Source organism: Brassica oleracea, chromosome C2 (assembly GCF_000695525.1).
Source record: "Brassica oleracea var. oleracea cultivar TO1000 chromosome C2, BOL, whole genome shotgun sequence".
In the NCBI taxonomy this organism is placed as follows: domain Eukaryota; kingdom Viridiplantae; phylum Streptophyta; class Magnoliopsida; order Brassicales; family Brassicaceae; genus Brassica; species Brassica oleracea.
In genome coordinates this window covers 22,270,093-22,270,397 of record NC_027749.1, presented here as the reverse complement: position 1 = coordinate 22,270,397, position 305 = coordinate 22,270,093, and positions in this window count along the sequence as shown.

The window sequence follows — 305 nt, the reverse complement described above, 5'->3', positions numbered from 1 at the left end:
TGCATGGGAACATGCCGTCCTACACGCAGCCGAGCTCATACGCATCAGGCCATCTAGTGAACATAAGTATTCCCCATTACAATTGCTTACGAGTCATGAGCCAGACATTTCCCATCTTAAGACATTCGACTGTGCCGTTTATGTTCCAATTGCTCCACCACAGAGAACAAAGATGGGACCTCAAAGGAGGATGGGGATATATGTTGGATTTGATTATCCCACGATTTTAAAGTATCTCGAGCCAACTACGGGTGATTTGTTTAAGGCCAGATACGCGGATTGTCATTTCAATGAATCTGAACTTC